This window comes from Callorhinus ursinus, unplaced genomic scaffold (genome assembly GCF_003265705.2).
Source record: "Callorhinus ursinus isolate GAN/ISIS: 27379988/994484 unplaced genomic scaffold, GSC_fseal_2.0 scaffold38, whole genome shotgun sequence".
Taxonomy (NCBI): domain Eukaryota; kingdom Metazoa; phylum Chordata; class Mammalia; order Carnivora; family Otariidae; genus Callorhinus; species Callorhinus ursinus.
The window spans coordinates 9866930-9894474 of NW_027397100.1; the positions used below are offsets into that span (position 1 = coordinate 9866930).

General features: G+C 48.7%; 1 protein-coding gene across 1 annotated transcript in view; it reads right to left on the bottom strand.

The window, feature by feature from the left end:
* The window catches only part of DLGAP4 (DLG associated protein 4), a 191752-nt gene extending 164504 nt beyond the window's left edge, over positions 1-27248 (bottom strand). Inside the window, exon 1 of the mRNA XM_073880471.1 lies at positions 27234-27248. The gene's annotated coding sequence lies outside the window, so the exon portion shown is untranslated. The remainder of the gene's footprint in view (positions 1-27233) is intronic.
* Positions 27249-27545: the final 297 nt, after the last annotated feature.

A 27545-nucleotide genomic window follows, 5' to 3' on the forward strand; every position in this document is an offset into this window, starting at 1 on the left:
GGGTTTGGCAACCTATCCGACCTGGGTTCAAATCCTTGCTCTGTCTGCCACTAGCTCAGTGTTCTTGGGCAAAATATATTACCTCCTTGTGCCTCGGTTTCCTTATCAGTAAAACAGAAAGAATTGTGTTTACCTATCATGGGTGCTATGCGGACAAAATGAGCTAAGATATAAACCTTTCATCACTACTAATACACAAAGCAAATTTTAGTTCTGAAGGTTCATGATTATGTCAGCTTGGGCCCCTCCCTGTAGCCGAGGCCTGGCTGAGTGGAGAGGAGGTGGTGGGGAGAAGCGTGGTCAGGGCGAGGAAAAGCCTGCAGGCTGTCAGGAGAGGGACCGTGGACATCCGCCCACTTCTTACTGAAGCAGATGAGGGAAGAAGGGTATGAACCCTTTGCCTTGTCCAACCCCTGATTCATGCCTCATCCCCAAGCCAACCACATTCCTCAATGCCTCCAACAATGACAGGCCCAGACTCCTCATGGTGCCCCTTTCCATATGGAAAGTCTCATGAAATGCAAATATGATCACATCACCTCCTCACTCCAAGTTCTCCAATGACTCTCCAAGGACAAGTCCTTCCTACAGCTGAATGCCCCTCTTATGTTTATGACCTCATCTCCTGCTATCTGCCCCCCACTCTTCCAGCCACACCTAACTAAACACAGCGGACAGTCTCCTTGGCACATAGTAGGTGCTCAGTAAACATCCGTTGAATGGCTGTGACTGAGTAAGTGAACAGAAGCCAAGGAACTCTGCTGCCAGGGAAACCCCCTTCTCTGGCCCCTCTCCCCAGGGACAGAGTGCCTGGCAGTAGTTGGGCAGGCAGGGGGCCAGCAGCCGGGTTGACCCCTGCCCGGCTCCTAATGCTGCCCAGACTGCAGGTCTAATTACTACAACTCTGGAACAAAGCGAATTAATGAGGCAGATTAATGTTCTTGTGTCATTCCTGTTCCCTCTACAGCCATCAGGGAGCCGGAGGAGGGGCAGCTGGAGCTTCTTCGGGGGATGCCTTTGGGTGGCTGAGGCACCTGACCCCAACCCAGCCTGGGCACGTGGCCTCTCCCACTCTTTTCCTTGTTCCCTGATGCCATGGGTCATCCACAAAGAGAAGGAACAAATATTAGGTGCCTTTGGTGTTGTGGGCACTGGATATGGGGACCCATTTATTCTTCACAAGGTAGAAATTACTGTCCCCACTGGTGAGAGGGGGGTGTCTGAGGCCCAGGGAGATGGGGTGGTCTGCCCGAGAGACCCAGCAGGGCTGAGATGTCTCTCTCACATAATGCCCCAAGTTGTGAGGGAGATGGAGCCCACTTTAGACTGGCCAGTCCCCTCTCCTCTCCACCTGCACCGAAGGCAATGAGGGACAATTATAACAATACTCATGACAATAATAACAGTAACAACAGACAACCTTTACTGTCCGCTGGACACTGTGCCAAGAACTAAAAAGTCACTAAAGCCTCAACAGCCCTATGAGGTAGAGATACTACATGCCCATTATACAGATGAAGAAACTGAGGCACAGAGAGGTGAAGGTGCTTGGCTGAGGTCTCATGGTGAGTAATCAGGTCTGGCCTTCCAATCTATAGTCTCCACTACTTCCTTCCAGGGCCTCCCTTTGGATACCAACCCAGGCTCAGGCCTCGGGGGTATGGGACTGGTCAGCAGACCTTTCTCTTGACTGCTGCCCCCACCTCTGGCCCGGCCCACTGGGTTCCTCAATACCTTCAAAGGTGGGCTTTGCAAGAATGACACACATTGTGTTTTAACTGTCATCATTTGTTCCTTATGACAAAACAATATATGGTCACAGTAGGAAACTGGAAGAAAATAGAAAGGCATTTGGAAAATAAAATTATTCCTCTCCCAGAGATGACCACTTTTGATATTTTGGTACATGTCCTCTAGCCTTTATTTTCTATATATAATCACCATCAAGATATCACAACCCCCACCCCCTGCAGCAGCACAAGATTTGCTCTAGCTTGGCCCTGTGCTGAGCATCTTGTACAAATTATGTTGTGAAATTATCTCATTTCACCCTCACTACTATATATACATATATAAATTCCTTTTTACAGATAAGCAAACAGAGGTTCAGAGAGGTAAAGTCACTTGTCTGAGATCACAGAGCTGGTCACTGGTATAGCCAAGTTCAAATTCACATGTTTTGGCTCCAGTGACCTGAACTGTTTTCTTATCATAACTTCCTAGAGCTGGAATTGCCTCATCAAGCATATGCAAAATTCTAAGCTTTGGGATAATTCTGTACCAACCTGCCCTAAAAAGGAAGGGAAGTGCCAATTTATACCCTTGCCAATATAGTCTAAAAATCTATTTCCCCATATTCTTGTCCATGGTGAATTTTATTTGCTTTTTTAAAAAAGATTTTATTTATTTATTTGACAGAGAGAGACACAGCAAGAGAGGGAACACAAGCAGGGGGAGTGGAAGAGGGAGAAGCAGGCCTCCTGCTGAGCAGGGAGCCTGATGCAGGGCTTGATCCCAGAACCCTAGGATCATGACCTGAGCCAAAGGCAGATGCCTAACAACTGAGGCACCCAGGTGCCCAAATTTTATTTGCTTTTAAATTTGCCAGTTTGATAGTTTTTTTTTTTTGAGATTTTCATTTATTTGTCTCAGAGAGAGAGAGAGAGAGGAGAGTGGCAGGCAGAGGGAAAAGCAGGAAGAGGGAGCAGACTCCCCGCTGAGCAAGGAGTCCGAAGCAGGACTTGATCCCAGGACCCTGGGATCATGACTTGAGCCGAAGGCAGACACTTCACCTACTGAGCCACCCAGGCGTCCCTGAATTTGCCAGTTTGATACACAATACCACAATATTGGTATTGATACACAATACCACAATACCATCACTGATTTTGAGTTCCTTAATTTTACTACTATATGTTTTTAGTCTCTGTGTGTATCTGGGGCCGAGCTGACCAGGGCCTGTTGCCCCATGTCTCAGCACAGGAGGTGCCTAGGAGAAGATGAGCCATCAGGTTAAGCATCATACCCAGCCACATAACATCTTGGCCACTCTGTTGCTGAGTATTTTGACCTTAGAAGTAAGTCCTGCCTGGAAAATAGAATGTCCTAGAATGCAGGTATCCCTTAGCCTACTTGACAGATAGGAAAACTGAGTCAGGAGTGGCCTCCTCGAAGCTTTTGACCCTGAGAGTTCCTCTGTCCCTGAGTCTCACTCTGTTGGGTAAAAAATTTTAAATTATAAACCTTCAGATTCAAGAAATTCAATGAATCCAAGGACAAGAAATAAAAAGAAAACTACACCAAGGTAAATCATAACCAAGTTGTTCAAACCAGGGATAAAAAGGAAATCTTAAAAGCAGTCCATTTAAAAAAAAAGTTAGGTACTGAGGGGCAAAGATAAGAACAACAGCAGATTTCTTGTCAAAAATAACTCAAGAAGACAACATCCTTGAAGTACTGAAAAAAAATCCATCAACTTAGAATTCTATGTCCAGCAAACATAGCTTTCAAAAATGAAGGTTAAAATAAAGACTCTTCCAAACACAGAAAAATTGAAAGAACTCACCACCAGCAGACCCACACTACAAAAAATGTTAAAGTCCTTCAGATAAAGGAAAATGATACCAGAGAAAAATACACAGCTACAAAATTGAATGAAGACCACTGGAAATAGTAACTACACGGGTAAATATATAGAATTATTTTTCTCACCATTTAAATCTCTTTAAAGATAACTGCTTAGGCAAAAATAATATCAATCTAATGTTGAGTTTATAACATATGTAAAAGTAAAATGCATAATAATAATAGCACAAAATGTAACATTCTTATGCTATACATGAAGTAATGTAATATCATTTAAAAATAGACTGTTATGAGTTAAAGATGTATACTATAAATCATACATCAATTGTTAAAATAAAAAAAGTTATAGCTAATAATCAACAAGAGAGAAAGAAAATCATAAAAATATTTAATTAATCCTAAAGAAGGCAGAAAAAGAAGAAAAGGACAGACAGAACAAAGAGAAAACAAATAGCAAGATAAAAGATTTAAACCTAATCACATGAAATATAAATGGTCTAAATATCTCAACTAAAAGACAGAGATTTTCAGACTGGTTTAAAAAACAGACCCAATTACATGTTGCCTATTAGAAATGCACTTCAAATACAAAAATACAAATGGTTAAAAAAATAGAAATATATAGACCATTTTGATACTAATCAAAAGAAAATTGGAGGGCTATCATAACATCAGAAAAAGTAGATTTGGGGCAGTAAAGAAAGTAATTTCATGATAATAAAGAAGTCAATCCATCATGAGGGACAAGAATCCCAAATATTTATGAATTTAATATTAAAGCCTCAAAATACAAGAAACAAAAAGTTATGAAAATGCAAGGAGAAATAGACAAACCTCCAATTATAGTCAGAGATTTATATTCCCCTCCCTTAATAATTGATAGAGCAAGTAAACAGAAAATAGATACAGAAGATTTGAACAACACTATTAACCAATTTGACTTAACTGACATCTATAGAACATTTTACACAATAATAGCACAATACATACTCTTTTATGGAATATTTGCCAAAACACAGCATAATCTGGGGCCATTAAACAAGTCTCCATGCATTATAAGATTCAAGTCATGAAAAATATGTTCTATGATCACAATGAAATTAAAATAAAAATCAATAACAGAAAAACCCGAGGAAAATCCCCAAATATTTGCAAATGAAATAACATACTTCTAAATAATCCATGGGTCAAAAAAAAAATCAAAAGGTTAATCAGAAAATATTTTCAACCAAATAAAAATGAAACATGGCAACAAAAAATTTGCTGCTAAAGCAATATTTAGAGGAATTTTTATAGGCCCAAATGCCTATATTAGTGAAGAAGACAGGTTTCAAATCAATGACCTCACTTTCACCTTAAAAAATTGGAAAAAAGGGGGCACCTGGGTGTCTCAGATGGTTGGGCGTCTGCCTTCGGCTCAGGTCATGATCCCAGGGTCCTGGGATCGAGCCCCACATCAGGCTCCCTGCTTGGCGGGAAGCCTGCTTCTCCCTCCCGCACTCCCCCTGCTTGTGTTCCCTCTCTCACTGTCTCTCTCTCTGTCAAATAAATAAAATAAAATCTTAAAAAAAAAATAGAAATCAGGGGCGCCTGGGTGGCTCAGTCATTAAGCATCTGCCTTTGGCTCAGGTCGTGATCCCGGAGTCCTGGGATTGAGCCCTGCATCGGGCTTCCTGTTTGGTGGGAAGCCTGCTTCTCCCTCTCCCACTCCCCCTGCTTGTGTTCCCTCTCTCGCTCTTGCTGTCTCTCTTTCAAATAAATAAATAAATTATTAAAAAAAGAGAAAACAATAGAGAAAAAAAGCAATAGAGAAAAATCAATGACACCAAAAGCTCTTTGAAAAGATCAATAAAATTGATAAATCTTTAAACCATACTGATTGAAAAAATAAAATATAAAAGAGATTTTATAAGAAATTTTACAGATAAAATATAAAGAGAGAGAAGACACAAATTACCAATATCAGGAATGAAAGAGGTGACATCAGTTATACAGATAATAGAGGGATAATAAAGTTCACTGCAAAGCTACAGTAATCAAGTCAGTGTGGTATTGTCATAGGATAGATCAATAGAACAGAATTGGGAGTCCAGAAAAAATAACCCTTACATTTATGGTCAGTTGATTTTCAACAAGGGTGCCAAGACCACTCAATGAGGAAAGAACTCCTTTTCAGCAAATGGTGATAGCCCAACTTAATATCCACATGCAAAAGAGTAAAGATGGACCACTACTTCACACCATGTGCAAAAAATGAACTCAAAATGGGTTAGTGACCTAAATGTATGAGCTAAAACTATAAACCTTTAGATTAAAAGGTGTAAACTTAATGACTTGAATTAGGCAATGGCTTTTAGATATGATGCAAAAAGTATGTGCATCAAAAGAAAAAAATAGCGAAGTTGAGCTTCATCAAAATTAAAAGACTATAAAAGGACACTATTTTTGTGCTATAAAGGACAATATCAAGAATGTGAAAAGACAACTCACAGAATGGGGATGATATTTGCAATCATATATCTGATAATAGACTTGTATCCAAAATATATAAAGAACCCTTACAACTCAATAATAAAAAGACAGCCCAATTTAAAAGTTGGTAAAGGATTTGAATGAATTTGAATGAATGTCTCAAAAGAAGACATACAAATGTCAATAAACACCTGAAAAGATTCTCAACATCATTAGCCATCAGGTTAATGCAAATCAAAGCCAAAATGTGATACTACTTCACATCCACTAGGATGACTACAATTAAGAAGGCAGACAATAACACTCCTGAGGCAAGGGAAATAAAAGAAATATAAACTATTGGACTGCATCAAAATAAAAAGCTTCTGCACAGTGAAGAAAACAATCAATAAAACTAAAGGCAACCTAGAGAATGGGAGAAAATATTTGCAAATGACATATCCAATAAAGGGTTAGTATCCAAAATATATAAAGAACTTATAAAACTCAACACCCAAAAAACAAATAATCCAATTAAATAATGGTTAGAAGACATGAACAGACATTTCTCCAAAGATGACATACAGATGGCAAACAGACACATGAAAAGATGCTCAACATCACTGATCATCAGGGAAACACAAATCAAAACTACAATGAGATATCACCTCACAACTGTCAGAATGGCTAAAACCAACAACACAAAAAACAACAGGTGTTGGCAAGGATGTAAAGAAAGGGAAATCCTGGGTGCCTGGGTGGCTCAGATGCTTAAGCGTCTGCCTTCGGCTCAGGTCATGATCCCGGAGTCCTGGGATCGAGTCCCGCATCGGGCTCCCTGCTCCTTGGGAGCCTGCTTCTCCCTCTGCCTCTCTCTCTCTCTCTCTCTCCCTCTGTCTCTCATGAATAAATAAATAAAATCTTAAAAAAAAAAAGAAAGGGGAATCCTCTTGCACTGTTGGTGGGAATGCAAACTGGTACAGACACTGTGGGAAACAGTATGGAGGCTCCTCAAAAACTTAAAAATAGAACTACCCTGTGATCCAGTAATCACACTATTGGGTATTTACCTCCAAATACAAAAACACTAATTTAGAGGATACATGCACCCCTATGTTCATTGCAGCATTATTTACAATAGCCAAATTATGGAAGCAGCCCAAGTGTCCACTGATAAATGAATGGACAAAGAAGATGTAGTATATGTATATACACACACACACTGGAATATTATTCGGCCATAAAAAAGAATGAAATATGGCCATTTGCAACAACAGGGATGAAGCTAGAGAGTATAATGCTAAGTGAAATAAGTCAGAGAAATACCATATGATTTCACTCATAGGTGGAATTTAAGAAACAAAACAAGCAAAGGGGGAAAAAAGAGAGATATAAACCAAAAAACAGAGCCTTAACTACAGAGAAACAACTGATGGTCACCAGAGGGAAGGTGGGTGGGGGGATGGGTGAAACAGGTGATAGGAATTAGAGAGTACTCTTATCATGATGAGCACTGAGTAATGTATAGAATTGTTGAATCACTACATTGTACACCTGCAACGAATATATAGCACTATGTTCACTATACTGGAATTAAAACTTAAAACTTAATGTAAAAAATGACAGTAACAAATGTTGGTGAGTATCTGGGAAAACTGGAACACTCCCTACACTGCTGTGGAAATGTGGAATGGTACAGTCACTTTGGAAAACAACCAGGTAGTCCTTTAAAAGGTTAAACCTAGGCTACATGAATCAGTGATCCCACTTGTAGATAGATACCCAAGAAAAATGAAAGCATATCCATTCAAAAACTCATACACAGTGTTCATAGCAGCTTTATTTGTAACAGCCAAAAAGACAACACAACCCGAATGTCCACAAATTGGTAAGTGGATAGATAAAATGTGGACACAGACAATGGAATACCATTCGGCAATGAAAAGGAAGGAAGATGAAGTGCTGACACATGCTACAGCTTCTATGAACCTTGGAAACATGATGCTAAGGGAAAAAAAGCTGGTCACAAAAGACCACATATTGTATGACTCCAATTATATGACATGTCCGGAACAAACAAATCTATATGGATAGAAAGTGGATTAATGGCTGCCTAGGGCTGAGGGTAGGGGAGAGAGTAGGTGGGAAAAGGGAGTGGCTGTTAACAAGTATGGAGGTTTGAGGGGGCTGATGGAAATATACTAAAATTTATGTGCTGATGGTTGTAAAATTCTATTTACAATGGCATTAGAAGCCATCAATCTGTACTCTTTAAATAGGTAAATTGTACAGTATGCAAATTATATCTCAATAAAGAGATATAATTTTTTTTAAAAAAGATAACAAAGGAATATTATGAACAACTTTACATCAATACATCTGACAACTTAGATGAAATGGACAAATTCCTTGAAGATACAAATTGTCAAAGCCATGTAAGAAGACAGAGATATCCTAAATAGTCCTGTATCTATTAAAGGAATTGTGTTGGCAGGTGTAAGTGTTCCCACAAAGAACACTCACAGTTCAGATCTTCACAGGTGATTCTACCAAATATTTAGAAGAAACAGTACTAATTCTATACAAACTCTTGTAAAAGATTGAAGAGAAGGAAATACTGCCCACCTCACTTTATAGGGCCCTGATACCAAAACCAGATAAATTCAATACAATAAATGAAAACTATAGACCAGTATCCCTTCTGAATACAGATGCCAAAATCCTAAACAAAATTTTAGCAGATCTAATTCAACAATACATTAAAAGGCCAATGGGGTTCATCCTAGGAGTGCAGGGTTAGTTGACATTTAAAAATCAATCAATGTGATTATATTAATAGACTAAAAGAGAAAAACCATGTGATTATCTCAAAAGACACAGAAAAAGCATTTAACAAAATCCCATTCCCAATTTAAAAAATTCTCAGCAAACTCAGAATAGAAGGGAACTTCCTCAACTTGAGAAGGGCATCTACAGAACCCTCACAGCTAGCATCACACTCAGTGGTGAAAGGATGGGGAGCTTCCCCTCTAAGATCAGGAACAAGACAGGATGTCCACTTGAACCACTTCTATTCAATATTCCACTGGAAGGGCATTAGGCAAGGCCTTAGGGCATGAGGCAAGAAAATGAAACAAAAGCATCCAGATAGAAAGAAAAAAAATAAAACTATATATGCAGATGACATGCTCACATATATAGAAAATGCAACAGAATCCACACACACACACACAAAGCTATAAGATTGATATACAAAAATCAAACTGTATTTCTATACACTAGCTACAAACAGATAGAAACTGAAATTTAAAAATACCTTTTGTAATAGCATCAAAAATACGAAATACTTAATAATAAGTAGAACAAAAGATGTGAAAGACCTTGATATGGAAAACCATTACTGAGATAATAAGTTAAAAACAAAACTTAATCTAAATAAATTAAGATACCTTGTTCATGGACTAGAAGACTCAATATTAAGATGTTTATTCTCTCCAAACTGACCTACATATTCAAATCAATCTCAATCAAAACCTCAGTGGGCATTTTTATAGAAACTGATAAGCTAATTCTCAAATTCATGTGGAAATACAAAGGATCTACAAAAACCAAAACAATTTTGAAAAAGAAGAGCAAAGTTGGAAGGCTGATTTCAAAACAGTGTGATGCTAGATAACTTAATGGAACAGAAGACAGAGTCTAGAAATAGACCCATACACATACATGGACTACTGATTTTTTTTATTTTTTATTTTTTTTGTAATCTCTACACCCCACGTGGGGCTCAAACTCATAACCCCGAGATCAAGAGTTGCATGCTCTACCGACTGAACCAGCTGGGCAGCCCTGGACAACAGATATATGATGAAGGAACACAGACAATGCAGCAGAACCAGGAAATTTTTTCAGCAAATGATGCTGGAATGAAGGGATATTTATAAGCAAAAAGTGAAATTTAATCCAACCTCACACTATATAAAAACTAACTCAAAATGGATCATAGTTCAAAATTTGAAACCTAAAATTTTCTTTCAAGAAGGAAACATAAAATCAACCTTTATGATATTGGGTTAGGTAAAGATTTCTTAGCTATGACAACACCAAACACAAACCATAAAGACTTGTACATCATCAAAAATGCCTGTGCTGTGAAAGACACTCTTAAGGAAATGAAAAGACAAGCCACAGACTGGGAGAAAATGTTTGCAAAAACATATATCCTTTATAGGACTTGTATCCAGAATACAAAAAGAGCTTTCAAAACTCAATAATAAGAAAACAAACAACCCAATTTAAAAGTGGGCAAACGATTTGAAGAGACACTTCAGCAAAGAAGATATACAGATGGCAAATAAGCACATGAAAAGATGCTCAACACCACTGGTCATTAAAGAATTGCAAATTATCACCAGAAGGAAATATCACAGCTATTAGAATGCTTGAAATTAGTAAGACTGACTATGCCAAGTGTTGGTGAGGATGTAGAGGAACTGGAACTTTCATACATTGCTAGTAGGAATTTAAAATTGTACACCCACTTTGGAAAACACTAGCAGTTTCTTAAAAAGTTAAGCATACACCTACCATATTGCCCAGCCATAACTCTCCTAGGTATATATCTAAGAGAAATGAAAGCGTATGTTCATATAAAGACTTATAAACACATATTCATAGAGGCTATATTTGTAATAGCCCAAAACTAGAAACAAACCCGAGGCCTACCAAGAAGTAAATGAATAAATGAACTATGACATATCCACCCAATGGAATACTACTCAGGAAAAAAAAAAAAGGAGGTACTGATACATGTTACAATGTGATTATATCTCCCAATCATTATGTTGAGTGAAAGAAGCCAAACAAAAAGAGTATGTATGATTCCATTTATACAGAATTCTAGGAAACAAAAAAGAACGCTTGCCTGGGGATGGGGAGGGGCAAGAGTAGAGGGCAGGAGAGGCAGGGTGGGAAGGGGTAGTAGAAGAGCAAGAGGGAGGATTACCAAGGACCATGAGGAAACTTTTGGGAGTGATGGATATGTTCATTACCTTGATTGTGGTGGTGGTTTCTCAAGTGTATACATTTGTCAAAACCTACCAATCTGAACACTTTAGGTATGTGTGATTTATAGTATGTCAATTATACCCCAACAAAAGTCGTTTTTAAAAAAGGAAAATAAATCAAAGTTACACTGGGAGAAAAAAAGAGATTAAATTAGAATACCTTGACTGTTTTTTTTTCCAATTTAGAGGTTCTAAAATTCTTTGAGTTTTGAAATGTTAAGTTTCATCTGTTCAAAGATCCGTAATCATTCATTTCCAGAATGTAAACACACCTCATTCTGTCACTTAGAGATAACTGTACTGAGACTCTGAGATGCACTGGTACCAAGTCAGATGCTATAATTCTAAATCATTTCTCCTAAATGTAACACCCATAATCTAATATCCCACAATTCCATCACTTCATCAATCTCCTTTTTTTCTTCTCCAAACAATGGCTCCTATTCCATCATCAGAATATAAATCTCCTCCTGCTTTAGGGAGCCACTAAACATGATATTTAGGAAGAGTTTTAGTAATATGGGAACGTGCTTCCACCATGAGAATGAGCAGGGAGGGATGGAACAGGAGTGAAACACAAAAGTATTCTGGAGTATCATCCCCATCAAGAAAAAGAAAAACATCCCCAGAGAGAACAACCAAGAGGACATATCTCTAACACTACAGTGGACACCCCTAGTGATTTTTGGTTTTGTCTTTACACTTTAATTTTAATTTATTTTTAAATTAATGGACTTTATTTTTCAGAGTAATTTTAGGTTTACAGAAAAATTGAGCAGAAAGTACAGAGTTTCCATATATCCCTCTCCTTAACCCCTGCTCCCCTGCTATGGACACCTGTGGTACATTTGTTAGTGTGGTACATTTGTTACAACTGATGAACCAATACTGATACATTATTATTAACTAAAGTCCATAATTTACATTAGGATTCACTCTGTACTGTAAAGATCTATGGGTTTAGACAAATGTATAATGTCATGTATCCACCATTTCAGTATCATACAGAAGAGTTTCTTTGCCCTAAAATCCTCTATGCTCCACCTACTCATCCCCCCTCCCTTCCCCCAAATCCCTGGCAACCACTGATCTTTTTACTGTCTCTACAGTTTTACCTTTTCCAGAATGTTATACAGTCAGAATCAGACAGTATGTAATCTTTTCAGACTGGCTTCTTTTGCTTAGTAATTGCATTAAAACTCCCCCATGTCTTTTTTGTGGCTTGATAGCTCATTTCTTTTTATCACTGAATAATATTCCATTAAATGGATGTACCACAATTTATTTATGCATTCATTTATTGAAGGACATCTTGGTTGCTTCCATTACTTTAATTTTAAATATTTATTTTATTGATTTATCTTTGTTTTTTTGTAAGAATTTATTTTATTTATTTGAGAGAGACAGAAAGTACACAAGTGGGGAGGGGGCAGAGGGAGAGGCAGAGGGAGAAGCAGGCTCTCTGCTGAGCAGGGAGCCCGATGCAGAGCTCGATCCCGGGACTCTGGGATCATGACCTGAGCTGAAGGCAGATGTCCAACAAACTGAGCCACCCAGGGGGACCCCGTATCTTTGTTTTTTAATTTTAAAGAATCATGTAAATGTTGGCACCAACCTAAATGTCTGGGGAGCTGGTTCAAGGTGGTCCAACTTTGTAGCAGAGTTCCCTGCAGCTATTAGAAATTATCTAATTATCTTTAGTCACCGAGCTGATGAGGATGTGGAGCAACTGGAACCCTCACTCTCTGCAGGTGGGAATGCAAATTGGTTCAGCCACTTTTTTACTAGTACTGGCAGTATCTACTAAAGCTGAACATTTGCATCTTCTACGACCTAGAAACCACTCCCGGCTATATACCAAATAGAAATAACTTCATAAGTTCCCCCAAAAAATATGTATAAAAAAGTCCAGAGCAGCACATTCCATATAGTCAAAAACTGGAAATAATCTAAATGTCTATCAACAATAGGATGAATAAAGTATGAAATATTCACTCAGTGAAATACTAGGCAGCAGTATAAAAGAATGAACTACCAAGCCACACAATACGGATGAATCTTCCAGACAAAATGATGTGCAAAAGAAGCCAGATACAAAAGGGACATCCTGCATGATCACCATTTATATGAAGGTCTAGAATAGTCAAAACTAAGCTATGGTTCTGGAAGTCAGAATAATGCTAACCGCTAGGGGTGAGGGGTAGGAAACTAACTGGGAAAAAGTATGACAGCCTTCTGGGGGAGCTGGAAATATCCTATATCTTGATCTGTGGTGGTTACCAGGTGGTTATAGACATACGTATATGATATACATGCCATATGATATGTGACATATGATATATATGACATATACACATGGATCAAGCTACACTATACACGTAAGATTAGTGCACTCTACAATGCATGTTACACCTCAGCACAAACATTTTAAATATAATAATACTCTGTAGCCATTGACTCAGAAAGATGGCTAGCATCAAGGGGAAAAGTAGCTACAGACAAACAGGACTAATATGACCCTATTTACGCAAAATCATCTGCACACACACACTGCATCTACAGATGACTTCAACATTATATGGCTATAATTTATGAGCAATTTCTGTATGCCAAGTGCTGTCTTAAGAATTTCCTTACATCATTTCATCCTTACAACCGTCTTTGAGGTGGGGACTATTGCTGGCTCATTGCTGGCTTCACTTTATAGTCAAGAAGACTGAGGCACAGGGGTTAGGAAATTTGCTTGAAGTCAACCAGCTAGGTCATAGAGCTGGATTTGAACGTGAGTCTCAACAGCACCAGAGCCCACACTCTTAGGGAAATCCCCAAGCCCTGCACACAGCCCGTGAGGCCCCCCATGGTCTGGTCCCTGCCACTCCCTCGTGCTTCACCTTGTCCTCTCTCGCGCCAGCACTCAGCCTCCCCATCTTCCCTTCTCTTCATTGAAAACACCACTGCCTTCACACCATAGGGTCTGCACATCTGCCATTCTCTCTGGCAGGAATGATTTTCCTCACTATTTCTTTGCTGGGGAGAATTCTCCTTACCTCTTAGGCCTCAGCCCAAGTGTCACCTCCTCCAGGAAGCCCTCCCCAAAACCCAGCCTGGGCTGAGACCTCACAGTTCCAATGTCCCTTCTCTGTGGACCTCATCCCTGTTTTATTTGCATTTTTGAGTTCCCTAAGACTCAGAGTCATGCCCCCTCTGCTCACCACAGGGCCTAGCATGGAGTGAGCACTTAACAAGTATTTGATGAATGAATGAATGAATGAATGAATGAATGAACGAATCCATCTGCCAGGGAAGATCAACTTGGAGAGATATCTGGAAGGTGGACCTCAAAATGTTAATGATGGTTACCACAGGGAGGTGGATTCCAGGGAATTTTACACTCATTTTTGTACTTGGGGGTTTATCTGGCTGGACAGTGAGTGTTCTGGTGGGTAGGTATCATTTTCCAGCCCCTAGGCATTTCCCCTGTCTAGGACACCCCTGCTGCCACCCTAGCCCCCCACCCCCGCCCCTGTACACATTTTCCCAGCTCTGCCTGCAGCCCCAAGTGGGCGGTGTATTAATAAACGGAGGGAGAAGGTCACCCAGCTTGCGAGCACTGAGCTGTCCTTGACTCGGGTGCAGATGAAATGCACCGGGACGGGGGGAGCTGCTTCACCAAGCGCTGAGCACGTGTGAGCTATTTCTGATTCCCACCCAGCTGGGCACAGCACATCTGCCGCGGAAGCCAGAGCCAGCCGGGTGGGCAGTGGTGGGGGACCACTGACCAGCCACCCTGCCGTGCTCACACCAGACCCGCCACTGGCCTGCTGGAAACGGTCCCCCAGCTCTCCAGTGCTCGGGGAAGGAGGAAGGGGGGCAAGACCCTGAGACTGGCAGCTGAGGCTCAGCAAGACCAAGCTCCTGCCTGCCTTCCCGCTCTCCACTCTCCCCAGCGCAGCCAGGTTCTCACTCCTCTCCTGGCCTTTGCACGTGCTGTTCCCTCTGCCAGGGACATCTGCCCGGTCTCCAGTTGTTGGCTCGCTCCCTCTGAACCAAGAGGTCTCAGCTGGGACCACCGGTCCTGCAGGGGACCCTCCCTGATCACTGCCGCAGGTCTCGTGTCCCTTGTGCTAGGGCCTCCTGCTGTGGCAACAGGTATCTTGATGTTGTCTTAGTGGCCTACGAGCCACCTCCCAGACTGGGATGTGGCCACCGTGAGGGCCTTATTAGTCACCTCCATGTCCCCGGCATCCAGCAAGGGCCTGCCCCGCAGCAGACACAAAAAATACATTCCCGGACTGACTATACAAGGCAGAAGGCGCTTCACTTGCTGAGAGGGACCAGGAGGGTGAAGAGGCTCAGAAAGTGGAGGGCAGGGGAGCAAACGACTGAGTTTGGCTGAGCCTTGGCGGCCAAGGGTCAGAGAGATGTGGCTCTAGGGCACAGGGTGGTGGAGAGGAAGATCCATCCACAGTCAGCAGGGGAGAGTCCTGGTCCGGCCATTCTGGCCCCAGAGTTCCAAGCAGCCCAGATGCCAGGTACCAGGTATGGCTGCTCATAGGCCCTGCCTCCACTGGCCCTGACAGGCACAGTGGATATGGAATCTGCACAGAATGGAGCATTTTGTCTAAATATATCTGCTCCCCAATGAAGGACACGCAGGGAGGGAGTGGGGGGCATGGTGGGTCTGCAGCGCTGAAAGAATCTTTACAGGAGCACTGGCCCACAGGCCCAGAGCCACCGGCTCTGGCAGACAGAGTCCACTCTGGGCCCCCAGGGTAAGGGGTAGGCCTGGGTGGGCCACTCCAAGCAGGAATTCCCGTTGCCTGACCTTCCACCTAAAAGCTGCTGCTTTAAATATGGACCAAGCACAAATCAGGACAGCAGAGGAGGGAGGGGACACAGGGGGTAGGGGGTGGGGAGGCTGGGGGCAGTGACACAGAAGTGAACCTGGGGGAGGGGGACCCAGAGGTGGGCCTGGGGGAGGGGGCCTTGCTCCCTGGCAGTCCAGGCTCTCCCCACCACCTTGTTGCAACAAAGGCACAGAGAGGGAGGCAACTCAACAGGGTCATATAGGGGCCTGGGGGGCAGTGAGGGGAGGAGGACCCAAGGGTCCTGGCTCCCAGGCAGCCTGAGAGTTGCTGGAATTCCTTCAGCATCCTGAGGTTCTCCCGACGACCCTTCAGAGTGGGATGGCAGAACGAGCAAGCGATCCCAAGTCCAGGCCTCTGATTCGGTCCCATCTCTACCCCTGAGGCCCCCAGGGCAAGTCATCTCTGGACCTCAGCTTCCCCCTCCCTCTGTGTGCTGGTCTCACTGGGAGGCCTAGGCTGACCTGTGAGCCGATCTGGACGGGAGCATGGGGAGGCAATGCTAGAGGGCACAGTGTGTGCACACGTGGCCAGGGAAGGTCAAAAGAGAGCCCAACACCACCAGCTGCTTTTTCTCGAGCACCTACTATGTGCTGGGCCCTGTCCTCGGGACTTTAACACACAGAGCTCACTTCACTCTGACACCAAGCCTCCAGACAGGCAGTGACACTATTATCCCGTGGGGAACAGATGGAGAAACTGAGGCTCAAAAAGATTTCTGTGACTTGCTGACGGTCACACAGCTGGTGAGCTGAGCCAGGACCCAGCTCAGGCCAAACGCTCAGAGTCGGCTCACTTCCTCCTGTGGGTGGACAAGCTTGCTGGCGGCCACTCCAGGGCGATTGTCCTGTGGCTCCGAAAAGCCTTCCCAGAATCCTCAGGGCTGAGGCAGTTGCCCCCTTTCCGCTCAATTTTGTTCTTTCAGTTAAAAACAAAACCAGAAAAAAAAAAAACCTGCTCATTAAAGCAGCTGGACATAAATACTTGCTGCTATTAACACCTCATTTTTATTTTATTTATTTATTTTTTTTTTTAACACCTCATTTTTAAATGGTCGCTAAGGCCCTCCCAGAGTCTCCCTCCCCACCCCACTCATGCTCACCCTGGCCAGGATGACACAGTGGTTAAGAGAATAGGCTAGGAGGACAGCCAGTCTGGGCTCCAGTCCTAGCTCTACCAGGTGCCTGCTGGACCTTAGGAGTACCATTCTCCCTCTCTGTGACTTATTTCCCCACAAGTAGGGGACAGCGACTCCTCCCACCCAGAGTGCCTGGGGGGTATTAGAGAGACAAGTAACTCAAGGTCTGGCCCAGGCCTTATGGGAAACAGTCGGCATCACTCCTGTCTAACACACGGGTGAGGAGTCTACACCAGACTCCCTCAGAGCGGCTCCTGCATGTGTGTATGTGTGAAAGAGAGAGGCAATAAATGTTTACGATTGTTTTAAGCCACTAACTTTTGGGGTCCTGTGTTATGCGGGGATAGATACCTGACGCAGATGGTGGACCCTGAGATGGGGAGGAAGAGAGGTAAGAGCAGCTTCCAGCGGTGCAGTTTACCCTGCTCCCGGGCTAGGCATGCGGGGGCTCCCCTCTAATGGCCCCCGGTCTGTCAGAGATGCCTCCCCCCAACCTCAGCCTTCCCTGTGCGGCTGGTCCTTATGACTCTTTACAGACAGGAGAACAGATCCGAGACAGCTCGGCTAACCCGCAGAGCCTACTATGTGCCACCACAGAGCAAAGGTAGCCTCTGCAGTGGAATATTGTTATCCCCATTGCCTAGAATAATGTCTGGCACATAGCAGAGCTTTATAACAGTGTGGACTAGGCTGCGTTGACAATGCACCCCCCAAATTTCAGGGGCATAAAGAATAAGGAATGTATTCCTTTCAAAGAGTTGGGCTTCTCCCAGGTTGGCAAAAAGCCCTGGTGGGTCCATAAGCTAAAATGAGGCAACCGATCAGCCAACTTCCTGCTTGCCCAGCCCCGGGCATCCCCACATCGCCCCAGACGGGCTCATGCAGCCATTGCTCCTACTCCCAGTCCTAGAGGAGAGGAGCAGAGGGGTCCCAGTGGGACACATGGGCTGAGCTCTTGTCTGAGGCACCTGCCACGTGACCCGGCCCCTGTAGGGGGAGGAGCCTGAGGGGGCATGAGCTGGACTCTGGCCACTGGGTGCAACAGTGCTCGGCTGACACTCATGAGCTGTGCACCCACTGTGTGCCAGGCCCCAGGCTAGGCACTGCTGGGGGCACGGGGCGCCAAGAGGTACCAGCCTGGCGCCAGCCTGGAGGGGTAGGGGAGGCAGACATATAAGTGGAATCCAGGCAGGAGTGATTCACGTGGATAAGAAAGTCTCCCAGAAGGGCAAGGCCTGAGCTGAGTGGTCAAGAACAAATAAGAGTTACTGAGCAAGGACTTTGGGGAAGGGTATTCTGGGCAGAGGGAACAGTGAATTCGAAGGCTGAGGGCCAGATGACATCATGTGTTCAGTGAATTCCAACTCGTTTAGCTGAGCTGTAAGTGAGAGCATGCCAGGGGCTGGAGGGGGCTGGAGGGGGCTGGAGGAGCGCACAGAGGCAGGTGACAGAAGCACTGACTGCTCAGGGCTCATGACGAGGTGTAAGGGGCCGGGTGTGGTTTCTGGATCAATCACTTGCCCTGCGTGTAGACGGTATTACTGGCCGGAGACCTGGGAGGAGGCTGGGACAGTCATCTTGGCCAGAGGCCATGAAGGCTAGAACCAAAAGATGTTTGAGAAGGGGACTTAGGCAGGGAAGGAGCCCAACCTCTGCTCTATAGCTGAGCCCCTAGACCCACCCCCAGGGCCCCAGGTGCAAGGCTGCCTCCCCACTGGCTTCCAGAAATGGCCTTGTCATTGATCAAATCCAGCCTGGCAAAAAGTTCCTGGAAGCCGCAGGGCTGCTGGCCATGGGGTCCCCTGCCCACCACTGCCCACTGCCTGTGCCCCTACCCCATCCAGCGTCAGCAGAGGGTGGTGACACACTGGGTCGGCAGAGGTCAACTGGCCCTGGCCTCGGCCTCAGCAGGCAGGCAGATGACCAACATTCTGTGCCAGTGCTGGGAAGGCCTGGGGTGTGGTCGGCCCAGAGAGCACTGTGGGTCGACCCTGCTCTGGAACCTTCTGTGGCTCCTCAGTTTCTTTCAGCGGGAAGCATCCCCTCAGGGGATTGGTGCCAAGAGGAGGAGGCCTGGCTCCATGCTAACTTGCTGTGCGACCTCAGGCAGGCTGCTCAAAAGGTCCTGATGAGAGTCCAGGGTTCTGCTAACTACAACCAGGACAGACCCTCTGGCCAAGTTTCCAGCCCCACCTGGGCAGGCTGCCTCACCTGTCTGAGCCTCAGCTTTCTCCTGTGCCAACAGCGCACCTGTACCCACCCCCCCCAGGCCCTGATTCCACCTCCCCGAAGCCCCTTGCTCTCCAGGCTCTCGAGCCTCACACTGCCCCTGCTGCCCAGCACAGCCCTTTCTGTCCCAGTTCGCTCCTTCTGGCTCTTAGGTGACAGGTCGAGCGTCACCTCCTCGGGGCGGTCCTCCCTGCCCCGCCAGCCTAGGTCTCCTTGTACTTGTCACTATGATAGCAGCGTCTGTCACAGCAGTGAGTTTACATTCACCTGGGAGGTTACGTCGGGACTGCAGGCCTCCCGAGAGGCAGGGACCAGGGGCTGCGCTCACTGACACAGGCCCAACACCTGCTCTGGGCACAGAGCAGGCACTTCACATATGTCTGCTGCACGAACACTGAGAAGGGAGGGAGGCAAAGGAAGACTAGAGGGATGGTAATATCTGCCTCCCAGTGTCAAGAGGATCTGATGATACACAAAGGGCCTGGCTCCAATGGAGGCAACGTCACTTGCACGCACGCACGCACACTCCCACGCACATCTCTCACACACTCCCCGTACACACATAGCCCATAAAACATACACACATACTCCGCATATGCACCCCCCACACACATGCACGCAGGGGAGTCAGGGGCAGAGGGTGGCCCCACCTCCCTGTCCACGCCCACTCTCTCCCAGAGTCCCCTGCTGAACCAGACACACGAGGGTCAGAGCCACAGACAGGCAGAGGTGGCCCAGCAGAGAGCCAAGCCCCCCAGACTGCCCAGAGCCAACCTGCCTCTGTCCCCACCCAGGCTGTCCCTGGAAGGCCTCGCATATGCCCAGTCCTCCAGGAATCTCTCACACCCCAAAGGTGGCAGGTTCCCCAGAGGAGAGGTGCGAGATGCTGACACTTCCTCGCCTGTCATCACACCCTGGCTTCCAGGGTGGGAGCTGGAGGTCGGTGAGGAAGCTCGGAAAGTTCCCAGCAGTGCCAGGTGGGGGTCCAGAGATGGGCTGGGGTGGCCCTAGCCCCCCACCCCACCCCACTCCTACTGCACAGGTGCAGAAACTGAGACTCAGAGAAGGCAAGAGGAGGTTCACAGTGACCCAGCTGGCCTCCTGCCTGGGGTCTGCCTTCTTGCCTGGATGCCTGAGTCACACAGACCTGGTGTCGATCCTGGCTCCACCATCCACCTGCTACATGGCCTCAGTTCCCTTGGATGGAAGATGAAGAGGATCACAGCACCTTGCTCCCTCCACTGTAGGGGGCACACGTGGAGTACACAGGTGGCAGAGGGTCTGGTCCTCCCAGGAGCTCCTCCCGAGTCACAGGGGACCCCTCAGAGCCATCACTGCAAGCTGCCCAGTCAGCCTCCGAATCCCAAAGTCCAGCCCTCACCGTGTACACTGCCCAGAAAAGCAGGCAAGCATGCCATGGCCACACAGCAAGGCCTAAGCACACTGGGACTTGAACTGGGGCCCCTCTACAGCTTAGCCTCCCACCCTACAAGTGGATCTGGCAGTGCCGAGGAGGTGCCAGGGCTTGGCGGCAGCCGGGGGAGGGAGGGAGGCAGGCAGGGAGCTGGGGGTGGTGGGAAGAGCCTTTTTTCCCCTGTCTTTAGCAAACCCGGATCCCCGTTTCCAAGCTGCACTCCAGAGCCCTTGGTTGCTGCGTCACTGCGCGCAGTCAGCCCGCAGTGGGCGGAAGGAAAGGCTCCCTCCCTCTGGCTTGGGCCTGGGGGACAGGGAGAGGTGGGAAGCCAGGCAGAGGGTCAGGGGTAAGGACAGTGGGGGCTCCCTGACACCTTCCAGAGGGAATCTCAGCTCGGTTCACTCCTGGAGCCACAGAGAGCCGAGCTAGGTGAGCCGTGGAGACCTAACCCCCAGCCCTTCAACAAATAGATGGAGACCACGAGGCCAAGAGAGGTGCTGGGACTCCACAGGGGACACACAGCAGCAAACCAGCTCACCAGTCATTCCAAACCCCCATCTCCTGGTAGCTGCAAAGCAAAAGCCTCCTGGACCCACCCCTGTCACCGCAGGCTCATCTGTCACTGCAGAAAGAAAAATATGCAAACCCAGAGGCCTAGTTTCCACTCCCCAGCCCTGTATCTGGGGGCACAGAGACTCCCTCCTGTGCAATCACAAATGCTTCATCAGGGTGTGGTTCTGAGCCCCTGTGGTGGGGCCCAGTGCAGTGTGAAGGTACACAGCAGGTGCTCAATAAGTGGTCTTATACTCCATTTATATGCCAGGATGCCTGCCCCATTTCTGCATTATCAAAGACAGAACCTGCCCACATCGTGTGCTTTCTAAAGATGACCCCCTCATGTAACGAATGTGGCTTTAGCCATTTCTGAAGCAAACTCCAGGAGATGGATCACCTGCTCAGGCCTTCTCACGCCGGAGGAAGGAAGGCAAATGCCATGTTTGCCTTGCTGCCCTTCTCCGAGGCATCTGCATCCCCATGCCAGGCCCCGGGGGCTGCTGGATGTGAGGGGTCTGCCCCTTCGAGGGGTCCTAGGACGCCAGCATCCCATTCTCCCTCTATCGTGCTGCATCCCTGGTCCCCCCCTCAGCATCTGTGCCACCTCCCCTCGCCCCTGGAGCCTGACAGAGGGGCCACCTCCCAGAACTGTGAGTCAGTGAAGAGCAAATTCACGGGGAAGGGCCCTGGCGCTCCTCTTGTTAACAGCCATGAGACCCAGTAAGTCCCTGGTGGGGCCCAGGAGAGACCAATGACATCCAGGGTTGCTCCTGAGCCTGCTCTCAGCTCCAGCCAAGCTCTGCCTCCAGGGAGCGGCCAGGTTCCCACAAGCCAGGGTCCGGGTCCACCACGTTCAATTCCCGTGGCCCAATGCCCACTGCTACATCCCCCTCCCCCATCACTGCTGGTGAACACATCTCCAGAATGTGGGCGGGGACCAGATTCTATACTCTCAGCCGCTTGGAATCAAATCCTGGCACAGCCACTTGGCCAGCTCTGGGGCCTGGGGAGATTCCAGCTCTCTGTGCCTGTCTTCTCATCTGTAAAATGGGGATAATGATAGGGTGTCATTGGACTAAAGGAGAGGCCGATTTTAAGATGCTTAGAGCTGGTGCTCACTAAACAGAGGGCCCGGCACCGCGTGTGGCTCCTGGGAGTTGGTCACCAGTGCTTTGTTCAGCAAGTGGGTGTTAGCCACTGACACCGTTGCCACTGTCGGGATCATCACCAACAGCGGCAGGGATCCCCAAGCCTGGTTTTGCAACCAGCCCTGGTGAAGGGTGTAGCAAAATTCTCCAAACAAAATTTGCTTCCATTCATTTTGGGTTTTTGAAAAGGCCACGTCAGACAGCTTGGCGGGGAGGAGGCGGCGTTGCGAAACCCAGCACAGAGGGATCCAGAGCCCCACTCCTCGGCTCAGGAAATGATGTGCCATCAGTTAGCAACAGGCTCCTGTGTGCTGGCACCCCCAGGGCTCCCGGGCTGTGGGCTCGCCTCCTGCCACCCTCTGAGTGACCTTGGGAAGCCACCCAACCTCCTTGAGTCCCAGTTTCCTCATCTGTCAAATGGAGACAATATCCCTTTTCAGTCCTACCCCTGGGGGTGGTGGGAAGATGCGGAGATTCAAGGTCTTCTGCAAACCGAGCGCTGTACGTGCCCTGAAGGCCTCCGTCCTGGCTGGGGGCAGCCACCAGCAGACACTGTGGATGGGGTGTCGGGGTGTCGGGAGAGAACACACCCCTCACCCCACCATGGGCCACAACAAAAGTCAGGTCACATGAGTCTTAAAAGGGCTCCCCCCCAAGAATCTGATGAAGTCAAAGGCGGGCTTGTCTTTGGTCCAACACATAGGAAGCCTCTCATCAGGGACTGCCTTTCCCAAAAAGGGTGCAGTGAGAGTTTGCATGATGGGGAGACCCTACCAACAGAGCCAGCCCCTGCACTCCCTTAACTGACAGGGCCGACTGACTGTTAGAAGAAACTGCTGAGCCTCATCAGACCCCTGCTGGCCCCGGTCCCAGGTGCTAACATGCACTGCCCTCCAAAGCCACTAGAGTGAACCAAGCCCCAGCCTGGATCCCCACACGCCCAAAGAAGAGGTAGGGGCCTTGAGAGTCCCTTCCGGGGCTGTCAGGATCACAGACGCCACACTGGGAGGGTCCAAGTTCTCTGAGATCACAAGGTCCAAGCTTGCACCCTATCAGGGGAGCCCTGAGAGGGGACACGCTGCATCCAAGGGCACACAGCATATTCACCATGCCGGCACACCATGCCAGCACACCACCCACCTCCACGACCAGCCTCCGGTGGCCACCCCCATCCCCAGGCCTGCCCAGCTTGTGGCTGCCTCCCAGCCTCATTAATGTAGTCCTTCCCGCCATTCTCCATCTACCCAAATCCTTTGAATCCTCCAGAATCCACTCCAGATCTAGTGCACATCCTTCAGGAAGCACTTCCCTGGGCCCAAACTCATGCCCCTTCCCAGCACTGGAAAGCACCAGCTTCCACCAACAAAGGGGCCTGGCGGGATGACTACAGTTCACAGAGCAGGGCCCCGTGGGTTTGACTCCGTCTCCACGCCTGGGGGGCACCGAGCAGGTCTCAGGAAGCCCTGGGGGCCCGAAGACAGAATGGAGCATTAGGAAATGGTGGACAAGCTAGTGGACAAGCTGGTGACCTACTGAACGGAAAGTGAGCAGGTGATGATGTGGGTAATGAACTGGCAGAAATAAAACGCCAGCCCAGACACCCCCAAAGACACAGGCTCCTGCCCAAGCATGGCTCCTCACTCTCCTGTAGAGCCTCTGGGGTCCCACAGACACACTGGAGTTTTAGAGGCCATGGACCTATAACCCCACAGAGCCTGGTCAAACGCTGTTGAGTTTGCAGGCCCAGCTGGAGGCAGGAGCCTATATGGACAGTCGTGTTGACGACTGGACCTGGCCAAGGTTTTCACCACGTCCTACTGCCCAGCCCTCAACTTAGGATGGCTCAAACAGTGCTCGTCCGTCCATTCATTCAGCCAGTGAAATGGACTGAGGGCCAGGCATGAGCCAAGACCTGTCCTTAGCACCAGTGGGACGGCATGAAAAGGCAGGCGTGACCCTGCTCCTCTCCACAACAGCTGGATGCAAAGGCATCTGATAATAAGGAACAGTGACCAGGATAAGGAAGGCAGAAGCCCATAGGGGCTGGGAAGGTAGTGACAGGGAGACAATCTGGCCTGGGTGTCAGGGAAGGCTTTCTTCTGGAAGTAATGCCTAAGTTGAGATCTGGATGATGAGTAGTAATTAAGTAGGCAAATGCGGGGGGGGGGGGGGAGATGCAAAGACCCTGAGGCTGGAGGCAACATGGCCTGATCCAGGAACTGAAAGCAGACCAGAGCCAAAGAGGGAGGAGTGGAGCTAGCGTGGGGAGGAGGCTAGGCTTCATCCTGGGAGCAGTGGACATTTACTAAGTACCCGCGGTGTGCATTCAAGATTTTATTAATGCACATTTCAAAATGTTTAAGTCAAAAAGTTTAAATACACTATAGTCAGATAATGCTACTTTTTAATGCTGTTTGGAATGAGTGAATCTATCAATTAATCACAGACATATGGGAGCACAGAGACTCTGTCCCATAGAGTGCCCAGTACAATTCCTCCAAGGCTCCCCATCCTGTAGAAACACAGGCATTTAAGAAGCCAGTGACCCATAAACTGCACAAGAACATAACGAGATGCTGGTGGGTACCCCTGGTACATCCAATTCGTCACTGAGTCTTACAAAAGCTCCAAAGTATAAGATCTATCCTTAGTTCCCAAGTGCTGTTCAGCCTCCTTTCAAAAACACCAACTCAGCGGCCAAGCAGCCTTGCACCCAGGGCACAGCCCTCAGACCTGCGGCTCCATCTCAAGGCTGGGACCAGCTGAATGCTGCCCTGGGTCCCACAAAACTCAGCCATTAGGCCTGCTCTACCCCGCACTTTCTCTGCAGTCTGGGCCTTGCACTCCACCCCCAGGACCTGGGACAGAATGCTTCCCCCCGCCCCGCCCCCCTGCCCCGGACAGAAAAGGGGCTCCCTGAGGGTGGGGACCGCACCAGATTATCCTGTGTCCCTAGCGCCCAGCACAGGCCTAGTCCAGGCTCTGATGAAAGAACCAAGGAAGGGTGCCATGGACATCTCACACAGGCACACTCACAGAAGTTGAGCCATTGTCTCTGGGCTCCAGGAAGACCCAGGAGTCCTGGTGCGCACCCCTCCCACAGCACAGGCACACGCACACAAGCCCGCCCCCACGTGCACAGCCAGTGGCTCCAGGAGCTGCTGGGAACACACTCTGCATCTGCCGCTGACTGGTCTCCGACAGCCGGCTCGCCTCGGCTCGGCTCCGGGGCCTGGCAGTGGCTCCAAACGCTCCAGCCACCAATCGGTCACCCAGCGCTGTGGCCCCACCCAGCCCTGCTGCCACTGGGAGCCTGGCTCAGGCCTCTCAGGCCACCCTGGGACCAGACGGCCCACAGTTCCCTCTGTGGGACAGAAACTGGGCTCCTCCAACAAGTCACTCTCTGAGATGATCCTGTACAACCTCGTTCCACCACCTTGAGCCTGGAAGAAAACACAGCCCCCTCCCACAAGTGAAGGCCCAAAGGCAGAGACAGCCAGGACCCCAGGGAGCTAGGCTGAGAGTGGAGGTGCAAGGGGGGTAGAGGCAGACCAGTCCAGCCTCCCGGGGCTGGGGACTGCAGCCCCCTCCCCCTCTGTCATTTCCACTTGCAGGCAGGTGGGGGTGCAGGAACGCCCCCCCCCACTAGCAGGGCCCTCCAAGCTTGAGGCTTCCAGCCTCAGAGCACCCCATCCATCCCCTCACCCCTCACCCCCGACTGCCATAACTGGCCTTTGCCAACCCATAACCCATTTCCCCATTTCGTTTTCCCCCCACAGCATCAACAGTCTCTGGCCGCTGGTCCCTCTGCAACACAGGCAGCTCTGAGGAAGAAGGGGAGAAGGGAGAGGGACGAAAGCATAGAGGAATGGAAGGATGGAGGGGGATCGAAGCCGGTAGGTTCTGTCTAAAGAGACCAGGGGCCATCATCACATGTCCAGGTAGCACATGTCCCCTCCCAGCAGGCCCTGCACATCTGGACCCAGCTGGCCTCTCCGGCCAGCAGGTCCACCTGCCACCGGCTCTGAACGTGAACCCCTTTCACCGCGGGGCGCCGCACGTGGGGGCCTCCCATGGCCATGTGAGCGCCCCCCCAGCCCAGGTGCCCGGGTCAGCCCGGCCCCTCCCGGGTAGCAAACAGGGAGGGGGCGCCATGCAGCGCTGGGGGGGTGGGGTTGCCCCCGCCCCCTCCCCAGATGCCAGGTCCGGGAAAAGAGCTCGGGAAGGGGGGAGCTGGATGGGCAGGCTCCCGGGGCTACTGAGGCGGGATGGAGGCAGCTGGGCTGAATGGAGGAATGCCCCGGCCGGCTGGCAAAGCCCTCCCTCTCCTTAGCTCCAAGGTTGGTGGGCAGGGGAGGGGTCTGCCTGACCCCCTGGCCGCCCTGCAGATTGAGGGTGGGGGCCGAGGAGGGGCTCCCTAGCTTTGGCAGCCCCTTGGCATGGGAGAGTCCACGGGATAAAGAGGTGGAATGGGGGTCCGACCCTGGATAGGGGGTTCCGGGCCCCACGCATGCCGCCCTCCCCCGGTTTAGGGGGTCCAGGAAGACCTAGACTGGGGGATCGCACCCAGAGAAGGGGGCTTGCCAGCCGCAGAGCCGCCCCCTCGGATTGGGGGCTCAGAAGACAGAACTGGCAGGGGGAGGGGGCTTTTCTGCGCCAGTGCCGCCCCTCGGTTTAGGGAGGTCTGTCCGGGAGGAGACTCGGATTGGGGGTCTCGCCAAGGGACGGGGCGCACCGACCCCGGAAAGAGGGTCGGGCCACCGCGCACCACCCCCGCGCCCTCACCTGCGCCCGGCGCCTCGGCCGCCTCCGGCCCGCTCGGCCGCTGCGCTGCGCCGCCGCCGCTGCTCGGGTCCGCTTGCAGGTCCGCTGCCTAGGCCCCGGCCCCGGCCCCGGCCCCGGCCCGCGGGCGCCCCATGCCTCTCCTCTGGCCGGCGCGGCGCCCCAGATGCGGCTGCGGGAGGAGGAGCCGCGCGGCCCCGGCTCCCCGAGAGCGGCGGGGAGGGGGCGGGGGGCGGGGAGATGCGCGCGGGGGAGGGGGCCGCGCGGCTGCGCCCAAAACCAGGCGCGGATCCGGCCACCGGCCCGGGGCTGGGG